Genomic DNA, 12,185 nt, shown 5'->3' with positions numbered 1-12,185 from the left:
CATGAACTTTCAATGAGAATGGGATATCTAGCTCCTTTTAAGGTCTCATCCAAAACGGCTATCCCACACCACAACGTCAGGTACTGTACAGTGGGACAGGTGGTTTAAGCAGCTACACAGTATAGCCTGACCCCACTAGATTTCCACAAACCTGATTCCCTATATCTCCATCACATTCAGCAGGGAGTTGAGATGTAGCCAGAAGCCTTTCACATCGCAGTGTTTCATGTCATCTGCACCACGCTACTGACCCATTCCCAGCTGGCCAAACCGCCTGAGGCGAGGGGAGAAGAGAGAGAAAAGGAAATTGTTTCACTGCCTGAGTGAAAAACCAACATGAGCTTTTCTTACACAAGGTATTTAAAGGCTGTAAAACAGGGCAGCATGTGTGGGGACCAAATGGACCCTGATGCGCTCCTATCAGGAAGGAATGGAGCATAGCCCATGGAAAGATTTTGCTATTGCTTACCACAGTTGAAGATGGAGATGGTGAAGTCATGGATGATAGAACTCACCACACGGCTGGATTGTGGATGAGTGAGCCAGACCTGAGAGGGAGGTGCGTGTGAATTAGAGCCCCTGTAAGAGCCATTTATTGTTCACTCGGCTCTCTGCTCACCCACTCAAAAAAAAAAAAAAGGAAAATTCATGTCTATGTAAGATCTCTTTAAACAGCCTAGGTAATTACCTGAGTGCATGCATTACATACAGAGCTGCTCTGCCCATAGCTAAACATAATCATCGAAATATAATTAACTTTAAAAAAATGTTTAACTAATTTTAATGCAGAGACACACACCAGAAATCTCCACCAGCAATCTTTTTATTTAAATTGCGAGGTCAGAGACCAGAGGCAGAGCTTCGTCCTGAGCTTTTGAATTTCCTGGCTTTCCAGCCACCCGTGTCAAAATTTCTTGCCATTGTATTAAACTAGTCTGTTAGGGAGAACTACTAATCGTATAACCGCGCACTACCAGGAGAGTGCAGCCATCAACTAAATGGACTGAATGAGATGGTGTGAGCAGTGGGATTTTAACTGAATTGTAGTGCTCAGAAAAAGAGTCATATTAACGGCCCCAAAGACTCAAGGCTCCCGTGAATTCACCAAAGAAGGAGCTGTGCTGTGCAAGCTTCTTGAGGTTGCTCTAAGCACTGGGACCAATTTAGCACCAGGGTTGCAGGGGCTAAAATCCCCCCTTTCCTTCCTCCCACCCAACTCTTCCTCTGAGTCCACCTGAAGAAAACCTGAGGATTTGATCCTGAACATCTCTATACCCTTTGTATGGGGTAGTGGACAGATGAAGTGGCACCAGCACATCCCCTCATTCTCCCAGAGTAAGGAACCAAAATCCTACACAATACACAGAATGAAAATACCAACAACTGGGTTAGCAGACTGCACATAACTGCCTACCCCTTTCTTCTGCCCCGGTCAGTAGGAGAGCATCAATAATGCATCCACTTCTCCTTTTATTTAATGGGGTTCCAGCCCTGGCCAGGCCACAAGCATCACTACCAGGTTAGGTCCAGTGCTTCCTTTGCACATGGCCACTTCAGGATCCCAGGTTGCTACTTTGGTGGTGAGGTGGGCATGGAGCATTGGCACGCTACCTCCACTTCTTCCCAGTTATCTCATGCCCCAAATGCAGTTGCCAGCCAGGGCCAACATAGCTTTCAAGAATGCAGCTAAGTCCCAGTGGTACCCAGGGTATTCTTATTTGTGTTAAAGGGGTGGCCCGTCAATTTTCCCCCTTTGAAGTCTCTGCTGGGTTTGCTCTTTAACTGCTTCAGGAGGACAAACTCACATGCTTAGAGAAGGGAGCCTCATTCTGCTTCATAGTGTGGACCATATCCTGATAGGTCGATTGGCCCAAGAACCCCATCCCCTTCTTGATCACATAGATCAGCTCCCCTCCCATTTGCTACTGCTTCACAGCCTCACAGCAACAGCAGCAATTGTTTACATGGAACTGTTGTAACAGGAAAGTGTTTCAGGTATATGTTGCCAATGCAGCAGCTGGAAATGTGGAGATGGGGAGCCAGCATCCTGGCACCTGCCATCTCTCCACAGATCACCAGCATGTGTGGCATGGCCCACCATTTAAGAACCACAGACCTATAGAGGAAATACAGCCAGACAGAGAGAAAAGGTGTTACAGGAGTGCTGTGCAAAAAGAGATGTATGAGTTTTTATGTGTGTATGCAGATGGTTAATAGGTTATGCATCTACTGGTGCATAAGAACATGTAGCATTGTTCTGAAGTTAATAGGTTCTTTGCAGTTGTTGCTGTTTATGCATGTGAATGGCTTCCTGAGTCTAGCTCTTAGAAAGGGAACAGATTCTTACAGTCATCGTTCATTTGATCGGGGTCATATCCATGCGTTCACAGAGGGATGGCTGCCCTGGATTGCTCACTGATCAAAGGTTTTGGTACCATTTATACCTATTTAAAAATACACCTATGTATGAAACATGTGCTCCCTATGAGGAACAGATGCTGCTAGATGGCAATCCACTTGGTGACCATTGCAGCGCTGGTTCTCCCAGTAGACAACCAAACAATAGCAGCAAAGCTAAGTGACCTAGATGTTCCTTGTTCCATAGTCCACCCCAAAAAGTTAGCTGCTCATCAGAGCCTCTGAAGACGAAATCTCACTGCTCCGGTAGGCCCAGAAACTTGAATAATTATTAGCCCTGCCAGTGTCGGGAACGTTTCACAAAACTAAAGAAGACAGAAAAGAAAGCATCGGTAGATTGGGGCTTGATTCTCATTGACACCAGTGTGAACCTGATGCAACCCCACTGAGTTCAGCAGGGTTACTCCTGACGTTCTCCTCTCCCACACAGACGGAGAAGTCGCATGTATATCTATTATAATCTCACAAAAAGGAATAAACGAGGCAGACAAAAAAGCAGCACTTTTTTTTTCCCCAGCCAAAAAGTATTGGTGACATACATCTATAGAAGCCTCCAGGGGCCCAAATTACCTTCATGCCTTCTGTAGCTGACTTCCCCCATTGATCAAGCTTGTCTGGTTCCATTTATACTAGCTGGCCTACTTTTCAGTTCCCTTCCTAAAAGGGATACAAAATCCTTTGGAAAACCCAACCCAACCAAAGCCTAACTACACTCAGGAATGCTTTATACAGAATAAATCATTTCTGAACTCTCCGTAAATCCATTAAGGGGAAGCCCCAAGGACAGAACTGTCTCTGTTTCCCCATTGTAAAATGAGGGAATATAATACTTACCTACCTCTCAGGATGTGGGGGGAAGGAAGGGGTTCTTAGGCAAGATCAGTGATGTTTGTTGGTAAAGCCCTTTGAAATCCTTGACTGAAAGGCACTGTCAAGAGTTTTGGGAGGGATTTTCAGTGATGCTGACTTTGGTGGGAGCAGAGTTAGCCCAAGACTTGGTGCTTCTGGAAACCTCACCCTATAATGTGTATTGGAACATTTGCTCTGTGTGCACACCCAAACCCCTACGGCATGCGTGAGCATGATGGGTTAACATTTAGAGGAGGGTTGGAGGGACTACATAGAAGGGGCCTGCGATGCAGAGAGCAACATGTCCACTACCTCGTGCAAACCTCTCCTATCTAAACCCAAACTAAATTCATTCAGATCCAGATTATGCTACCCTTACTCACGTTTAGTAGTACTGTGCTCCATGAATAGACCTACTGAATTTCCTTTGTCCAAAAAATCAGCTGTCTTCTCAAGGAAGGAGATCAGGTTGGACTGGCATGATTTATCTTTCGTAAAACCATATTGTATTTTATCCCAACTACCGTTTACTTCTATCTCCTTAAATACTTTCTCTTCTCTTTCAAAATGTTTACTCTTTTTTTCCTTTGAAACGTGGAGGATGTCACATACTGCATCTTAACAAAACACATCTTGATGTCCTATTTTTCTTTTTCTTTTTTAAGTAGAGCTTTAGAGTACTTTAATGTCCCCATTTACTGCACTCTTTATTGAATGCAGAAATCTATAGTATACCACTGATCAATAAAGAGCTGTTTATGGAAAGCAAAAGCTTCTCACAGGTGCTACAAAGAAAAAAATGGAAATAATTAATACATGGTGAACAATAGCCACTGGGTTGTAACTAATAAGGAGAATGTATCAGCTGCTAGAAGAAAGGTTTCATTTCACACCTGCCTTGAGGGCCTGGTGATATTTCTTCTGCCGTCGGCAAATACTGGGCATATTTATACATTATGAAATGGCTGTTTTATCAAAGCGTGGAAACCTCCTTTGGTCTCTTTTGAAAGTTAGTTATTGCTTGCATAGTGCATCTGTGCCAGTATCACTTAAGCAACAGCATTATCTTCTTTCTGCTGCCCATAGGTTCCATGGGGTTCGGTTTTCTCACTTAAATTACCCTCCTTCCCCTATGTCTCAAATTTATTTGCATATTTTGTAACAGCTTTATGGCCACTTAGGACTCCACAGTCACCTTCTGGCCAGTAAAAAGAACAGGAGTACTTGTGGCACCTTAGAGACTAAAAAATTTATTAGAGCATAAGCTTTTGTGGACTACAGCCCACTTCTTCGGATCTTTCTGCTTTATAAAACACAGGCCTTCTCCTACTTAACTTAAAGGACAATCTTCCCAGCAGCTTCTGGCACACAGCTGAGCAGTCCTGGTTCCATCCAGTAGAGGGCAGTGGTGTACTTCAGCACGGGCTGATATGTTACAGGTGGCATTTTCAAACACTCTCAGCACTGTTCTAATTCGGCTTCCATTGGAATCGGTGGTAAAATCCCATCCTCTAATGTCCAGTTCCACTGCCATTACAGAAGTGGATGCTAAAACCTGTGGAAATCAAGGGAAAGGGTGATGGGGCTAAGGAGCTATGCTCCGGCTCCTGCTCTCTCCTTATCTCGGCCCCGCTCTCACTGACCCAGGCAATTCCAGCTCACACGGAGGACGGGACCCCTCCGGCCTCCTGACTCCCTCATTAGCCTGCCTGCCCTGCCAGTCAGGCTGGCTGGAGCACTGGCCTCTCCCCGTTGTTCCTGGGACAGCCAGTCTTAGGGTCCTGATTTCCCATCGACCCTTCCCCTTTCTTTTGGTACTGGGAGCTAGCCAACCAAAAAATCCCCGCCGAGTTTTAGTAAGGACCCAATAGTCTCCTTAGATAAAAGCAAAGTTCTAGATAACCCAGTGTTGGTACAAACTTGCCACGTCTCGGCATGGCTGACCAGGGCCACCAAGAGGAGGGGGCAAGTGGGACAATTTGCCCCAGGACCCGGGCCCCATGAGCCCTGGCCGAGAATCCCTTCCCTGGCTAGCAGCGGTCCAGGTCTTCGGTGGCACTTCGGTGGTGGGTCCTTCTGTGCTGCCGAAGACGTGGAGCAAGTGAAGGATCCGCCGCCGCCGCAGATTCAGAGCAAGCGAGTGGCGTCTTTTTTTATGTCTGCTCCCCCGCTTTGCCCCAGACCCCCTGAATCCTCTGGGCGGCCCTTTGGCTGACAAGACTGTGTGCCATGCCCATGTTTTCCCAGCAGCGAGGCTGCAAATGAGAGTCAAGGGCAAAGACAGAAGCTGCATTTTCTCTGTTGTTCTTGTCTCTCCCTTCGTGTGTGTGTGTCTCTCTCTTGTTTTGATCAAGGGATGTTATTAAAATAAAACCCTTATTTAATGCTTTACATTTCAAATGCTTTAATTGGTTTTCCTTCCTTTCTGTATCTTTAATAAAAGGTTTAAAAGGATTTTGAATGGTGTGTTTGCAAAGGTATTAAGCAGGTTGTCTCATATACCAAACCAAACCGTGTTTAAAACGGTTTAATGGCGGATAGTGACGGGGCATGGTAACACCTTGGACTCTTTGGGTCAGCAACAGTTCACTATCTCTACCACCTTCGTCACTGAGGTTGTTGCAGCATTGGGAAGACCTCAGGCTTTATTGAAGTTAATTAAATAGCTTCTGTGGGGGATTCTGACACTGGGGTGGTAATTGCAGGGCTAATTAGACAATTGGCTCAGTAATTGGGAGGATATATTTGGCAGAAACTGAGAAGTAAGGGAGTCAAGGAGAGGAAAGAACGCTGTGTGGAAGTCTCCACCTGCTATATACTTATGGTTTCACCTGTTATGCTTTGAAACTGAAGATTAAAAGCACACATGGTGAAAAGGAAAGGGCCTGCGTGTGTTTGTGACTAGGGGACCACAAGAACAGATTAGGCAGTGGTGCTCACAGGGTAGGTGAAGGACCCCTTTATTCCATCAAAATTAACACAATAAACCCCAATCACAGTGGGAGCTCCATTGTGCTAGGAACTGGAGAAACACGAAGTAGAAAGTTAGCATCTACCCCAAAGAGTTTACAATCTGATTTTTTAAAAATCAGATGGAGGAAAAACAAGCAAACACACAGGGACTGGAGCCCAAGACTCTGAGTTTAGAAGGCTGGCTTCAAATTCTTTGCCTTGATGATCATATTCTAAGGATAAAGTATGAATGTGAGACTTCACTTGCTGGGAAATGTGAACCCTATGAAACTACCCCCAAAGTAACTATAATAGGCTAGTGATCATTTCAAGATTAATTATGATAGCTCCTTGGGGGAATGGTATTCAAAATGTACGCTGAACAAAATTTCAAAAGAGTAAAGGAGAAAACAAGCAACGAAGAAAGCATTTTGACATAGACGGGGGGGGGGGGGGGTGTGCGCACACGGGTGTGATAACACCCCTCTAAAAAGGATTATCTCATCCCAGCAAAGAGAGGTGGTTGTGTTTCTAAAGCTGAGTGTGATCAGAGATGTGAGATGTCAAACTCAGCTCAATAATTAAATCTGTGGTCAGTGACCTCTCTTTGGAAGGACTATAGCTCATTAGACTTTTTCAGATCACGTGTATTAAAATGACAGCATTTTAACATCAAAGTCCGAATGATTCACACACATCCTTTACTTCCCTTTGCCTTGTTAGTTTTTATTTTAACCCCAGTATTGTAGCAAGTTAGCTAGTAGCAGACAAAGGGATGTTCAATCCTCGAACCCACTCCTTAAAATTGAAGTGACATGAAGAAAGACATCAGTATGTAAACGAACTGACACTTCATCTGTGTGTGGTTTAATCTATACGTACGCTTCACTGACACGCTTAAATGAAAAATAATTCACGGCAATTTACATTTACAACTTTTTCTGAGATTTCTTTGTTTTGTAACTAATGCTCTTGGACAGCAGCATTGTTGAATTTCATAAAGCAGTGCTGGTAGATTGTCTGAGCAACTAAAGAACTGAGGGCTGCCTGCTGTACGAAATGAGACCTGGGAGATTTTGTTAGGTGAGCAATAGACTGTGGGAATGCTGATAGCAACACTAACAACTCTAAGGCTTAGTCTACACTTAAAATTTAGATAAACGTAGCTACATTGCTGAGGGGTGCGAAATAGTCACACCCCGAGCACCGAAGCTAATCTGACCTAAGGTCTGGCGTAGATGCAGATAGGTCAACAGAAGAATGCTCAAAAATAATTCCTGATGCTTCCTTTTCAGTTTGTGCATAGTTGCTTTCTGCTTCATTTGAAGCAAAGTCAATTGGCTTCTCTTCTGGACATACTGTGAGAGATAACTCATCCTACCCCAAACAGCGAGGCATCATGAAGGCAAATCAACATCAAAATGGGTTAATGCCTCCCAGGCTACATTAACAAGTCCGTACCCTTTTGAAAAGCTTTGTCATATTGATCTGTCTAAATCCAGGTTTTTCCTTGTCCTACGTTATGAAGTAGATTCAGTCCTGTAGCCAGATGAGGAACAAAGGATTCAGAGTGGTTCTGTAATCCCAGGAAAGCATGAAACTGACTTAGTTTTTCTGGGAGGCACTGGAATGTCCATTGGGCCTTGACCAGTACTGGTGCCTTGTGAAGAACTTTGGTGTTAATTACATGATCCATGACCCATAAGGACTACTGGGAGAGTGTGGGGAAAAGCACATCACAACAAGAAATATAGGACAGAGTGTAAGAGCATGATCCACAGAAAAGAGGTGAATAAGGGACAAAAGGTATTTTTAAGTGTCTAAAAGTGCTAGAGAATTTGCAGCAAAAAGGACAGCAATGCATCTGAAAGTTGGGAGTGGAAATCTGTATCAGTTCTGTGAGCCATCAAGAGCCAGGGCTGGCCTTACCATGAGGCAAACTGAGGCGGCCACCTCAGGTGCCAGACTGTGGGGGTGGGTGGGTGCCACGAGGACCCAGAGTGTAGAAAATTGTGTCTGCTGCTGATGGATATGTATTCTCTCTGCTCTAGATGCACAGAGATGTGGAGTGTTGTGCTGGAGGAAGGAGGGCACAAGAGACATAACAGGGAGGCAGGAGAAAAGGGGAGAGGGAATAACAGAAAGCAGCAGGAGCCGCAGGGAGAGAGAGGAGGAGGAGCCTCTTATGTACCTCTCCAGCACCCCCAGGAGCCTGGACTGATTCACACCAGCTTCTCAGGGAGCTTCCTGTTTCCTGCTGCTTCCCTGAACCCACTTGAGGAGAACAGGTAGTCAACTGAAGTTGTAGGAGACAGTTAGGCCCTTAAGACGCAGATATTTTCCCTCACTCAGGCCCTGCTACCATCCTGCTTATTTGTCCCCTTCAACTGAGTGTTGAGGGCCACTATAGCTGGCACAGAACAGCAGTCATGAGTGTAAGAAGAAAATGCCCTTCTGGGGCAGCATTCAGAAAAAGAAAGAAAGCAAAGGAAGCTTTTCTATCTAAGCAGGAAGGAGCTCTCCTGAGATACACAGACACAAATGTTCACGGTGAGCCCTCCGGCCCCAGTGAGGAGATGTCTAATCTTCCAGTTAGTCAGAGTGCAGGTGACCTGGCAGCTACTGCAGCATCGATATCTCCATCTCCAATGGATGTAACCATGCACATTCCTGAAGAAAAGTGTAGATCAGAGAAGAGTGGGGTGGAGGCACAAGAAACAGCTGCTGCTGAGTTTAGTTCCTTAAGTCTAGATGATCCAGGACTGTGGACCCACTTGAGCAGTAGCCTGAGGGACTTCCTTGTACTGCATGGGCCACAGTAAGTGAAGAACTTCATGTTCCCCAAAGACAATGAAAATAGAAGTTTCCATCCAACACACTACTGGTGTGAAATCCCCAATGGTTACAAAGTGGAGAGGCCATGGCTTATGTACTCAAAAACCCAGAATGCTGAATACTTTTTTTGTTGCAAACTCTTCCAGTCCAATGTTCCAGCCACATTGGGTTCTACAGGAACAAAGGACTGAAAAAATCTGGCTAGAAATCTGGCATGCCATGAGAAGGCAGCAAATCATCAGAGAGCATTCCATAGGTGGAAAGAGCTTGAGATGAGACTAAGGTTAAAGGCCACCATAGATGATCAGCATCAAGAGAAGATTGCATCAGAGTCTCTTTACTGGCAAAATGTTCTGAAAAGGCTCATTGCCATTGTGAGAATGCTTGCTACCCAAAACCTAGGACTGCGTGGCACTTCAGATCAGATGTATGTGCCAAACACTGGAAACTTCCTTAAATCTGTGGAGCTGATGGCTGAGTTTGATGCTGTACTCCAGGAGCATCTAAGAAGAGTCACCACCCAAGAAACATACACACACCAGTACCTTAGAAAAACAATTCAAAATGAGATCATACAGTTACTGGCAACAAAAGTCAAACAGAAGATTGCGGCAGATCTGAAGTCAGCAAGATATTACTCTGTTATTCTGGACTGCACACCTGACATCAGCCATACGGAACAAATTACTTTAATGGTGCGTTTTGTAACAACAACAGAACCTAGTGAAAATGTCCCTGCAATGGTGACTGTCAGAGAGCATTTTTTTAGAATTTATTGACATTGATGATACTACAGGAGCTGGTATGACAAAAGTGCTTCTTAAAAAGCTGGAAGATACGGGAATTGCGATAGCTGACATGAGAGGTCAGGGCTACGATAATAGTGCCAACATGAGAGGAAAGAACAGAGGAGTGCAGACATGGATCCGAGAGTTAAACCCTCGAGCTTTTTTTGTCCCATGTAGTTCTCATTCATTGAACTTGGTGGTCAGTAATGCAGCATCAGCTTCTAGTGAGGCTGCTGAATTTTTTAATGTAATTCAAAGCATCTATGTATTTTTCTCTGCATCAACTCATCGATGGCAAATTTTGAAGCAACATCTGGGAACATCTTCTCTGACACTGAAACCACTGAGAGCCACCAGATTGGGAAGATAGATGATGCTATAGTTGCCATTATGGAGGATAATGCTATGACAGGAACTGTTTGTGGGGGAACAGTGGCAGAGGGAAATGGAATCACCAGAAACATACATAACTTCAAATTTCTGTGTGGCTTAGTGTTGTGGCATGACATACTGTTTGAAATAAATGTTGTAAGCAAGAGACTCCACGGTGTTGACCTTGATATATCTGGAGCAATGGAACAACTGGACAAAGCAAAGTCATACCTACAGTCTTACCAGTCAAATGAGGGGTTTCAAAACGTTCTGAAGAGTGCACAGATGTTGGCAGAGGAACTTCACACTGAAGCTATTTTCCGACCCATTCAAGAATACAAGAGTTACCGAAGAAGAAGACATTTTGATTACGAGGCACGGGATAATCCCATAAGAGACCCCAAACAACAATTCAAAGTTGAATTCTTTAACCAGGTGCTAGATTGTGCAATACAGTCAGTTGAAGAACGTTTCATGCAGCTCAAGGAACACAGCAGTATATTCGGGATGTTGTATGATATTCCAAAACTCCTCACGATACCTGAAGACGACCTGCATCAGCAATGCAGGGCACAAGAGACAGTGATGACACATGATGACATGCGCGATGTTGATGCGAGTGATTTAGGTGATGAACTGAAAGCCCTTTCAAGATAAATTTCAGCAGGATCAACTCCAAAGGCTGTTCTGGAATATATGTGCACAAATAAAATGACCACCCTCTTTCCAAATGCTTTTGTTGCTCTGCGCATACTTCTAACACTTCCTGTAACAGTTGCCAGTGGAGAACACAGCTTCTCCAAGCTGAAGTTAATAAAAACACATCTACGCTCCACAATGACACAACTCAATAGAGCATGAGCTGACCCAGACTGTGGTCCTTCAGGAAGCAGTTTAAATCTTTGCAACCAAGGAGGCACGGAAAGCACCACTTTGATTATTCAAACAGATAAAAATGCCAGTGTTTACTATGCAGATAAGAAAAGTTCCATTTGCTGTTCAGGCGTTTGAAAGTTAAGTGTTACTTAAAAATTTTGAACAAGGCATTTTAAGTTGTTAGTTCTCCTTTATTGGGGTAGGTAGCAGAGCAGTATCATGAGAGGAGTAAAACAGGAAGAAGGCAGAATTGAGACCTTTCAAAGTTTTGGCGCAAGCGAGGGGACATGGGGGCGTCATTTAAGCTCCCCGCCTCAGGTGCCAAAATGTTGTGGGCCGGCCCTGTCAAGAGCCCAGCTTACAATGGGCCCAATTCTCCAAGATGCAGAGCGTTCCTCTGGAGATGGTTAGCACCCTCAGTGGGAAGCGAGAGCTCTGAGGATCAGGCAAGACTGAGCCCACACCACAGCAATTTTCTATCACATATTCATAAAACTTTAAGGCCAGAAGGGACCATTATGATCATCTAGTCTGACCCCCTGCATAGCACAGGCCAGAGAACTTAACTTAGTGATTCCTGCCTGGGTAAACTGGAGCATACCTTTAAGAAAGGCACCCGGTCTGGATTTAAAAACTCAGCATGATGGAGATTTATCTTGCTATTAACTTTCACAATTTCTCATTTCCATGGCAGCTAAATGTTTGTTTCTATGCAAACTGAGAAGCCAGCCTCTTGAAATGGAAAGATGCACATATATAAAAAGCATAAATCATGACAACTCATATTTAATATCCTTTTGAATCTCTTACACTAATCTAGGTGGGGGTGTAACCATTTTAGATCATTATCTAGCTGTGAGATGTTCTTTTTAATCTTAACAATCATATATATGAAACTCATGAACATATAGTTGTGCATATATCTGAACCAGTCATGTTAGGTGGTCTAATGGCCATGTTTAGCATGAGACATAGTTGTCTGCTGTTTCTAGGCTATAATTTCCAAACTACTATTTTATTCTGACTATGTTTATAGGTAGGGTGACCAGACAGCAAGTGTGAAAAATCGGGACGGGGGTTGGGGGGTAATAGGAG

This window comes from Malaclemys terrapin, chromosome 7 (assembly GCF_027887155.1).
Source record: "Malaclemys terrapin pileata isolate rMalTer1 chromosome 7, rMalTer1.hap1, whole genome shotgun sequence".
Classification (NCBI taxonomy): domain Eukaryota; kingdom Metazoa; phylum Chordata; order Testudines; family Emydidae; genus Malaclemys; species Malaclemys terrapin.
The sequence above is the reverse complement of the archived record's forward strand: the minus strand, read 5'-3'. Positions refer to the sequence as shown.